The 1,064-nt window shown below is 41.4% G+C and overlaps 1 long non-coding RNA gene across 3 annotated transcripts in view; it reads left to right on the top strand.

Annotated features, from left to right (window-relative positions):
• LOC118327187 overlaps nucleotides 1-858 on the top strand; it is a 2,603-nt gene extending 1,745 nt beyond the window's left edge. For all 3 annotated transcript variants that reach the window (XR_004796676.1, XR_004796677.1, XR_004796678.1), the window contains one exon: nucleotides 390-858. This is a non-coding gene — a long non-coding RNA (uncharacterized LOC118327187). The remainder of the gene's footprint in view (nucleotides 1-389) is intronic.
• Nucleotides 859-1,064: the final 206 nt, after the last annotated feature.

Genomic DNA, 1,064 nt, shown 5'->3' with positions numbered 1-1,064 from the left:
CTGATCCCACAACAGCTGACTGAAGGTCACATGATCAATATCCACTGGTTCCACCTGACAAGTGTTGACGCCCCTAGTGGCGGTTCAGACCCCCCAGGTTGGAACCAGTGGACTAGCTCACTAGAGTAGTCTGGACTCGGTTCCACAGGTACTGATGCATGCAGATAATGTGACTAACATCCAGTGAAGTCATTTCATTAAAGAACACAACCTGAAGATTACTGTGATTATCTGGACTAGAGTTGTTCCGATACCATGGTATCACACATCAGCCCTCTGACATCAGTGTTCTTCAGATTGTCGGCCAATCAGGTCACTGATGTCAGTGATGCCATGGTATCGGAACAACTCTGGACGTTGTTGCCGCTGACAGTGTTTTTAATCCACAGCTCTGACATCAGGAAGTGAGGAACTGCAGTGCACTGTGGGTGATCTGAATGATGGATGCTGGTGACGGCAGCGAGGATGTTTTTAATCAGACTGACATTCTGACCTTCAAACCATGAATCTTTAATTGTATAAATCAAACAGATCAATAACTGAACTGAAGCACGTCTCTTCCTGTGAGCAGACTGAAGACCTGCAGCTTTACACATTAAAGAAACTAGTCATCCGAGTATTTTAAGCAGTTACAGGATCAAAGTGAAAACTTGTTACACACTGACGTCTGTTTGTGTAAGCCTACAGTATTTAATACACATACAGTTTGTAGTGGGCAGTGAACGTAATTTCTAATTTACTTTTTTCAGAAGTGGAAAAATAAAATTAGTTTAACTCCGTTTTGAATATTCAGCCTCTGTTTCAGTTCAGACTGTAACGTGTTTGTTTGTAATGTATTTATTAAAGAACTGAACTGCCTCTGGGTGTCTTCTGTTACATACATTCGATGGCATCTTATTCTTTGAGCAGCATGCCAGAAATATCTAGTTTTTATCCATTAGGAAAGATCTACAGATGTCTGCTCAGTTTTAATGCTTTGGCTGTTACTGCCGGACCTCTTTAAACTCAGTCTCATGACTGCAGTCAATCCAAAACTCAACAGTCAAATTGTTGACAAAGTAAAA

Source organism: Morone saxatilis, unplaced genomic scaffold (assembly GCF_004916995.1).
Source record: "Morone saxatilis isolate NCDOM2014 unplaced genomic scaffold, NCSU_SB_2.0 Contig17, whole genome shotgun sequence".
NCBI lineage: Eukaryota > Metazoa > Chordata > Actinopteri > Moronidae > Morone > Morone saxatilis.
Note: the sequence above shows the minus strand (reverse complement) of the source record. Positions and strands in the feature narration are given on the sequence as shown.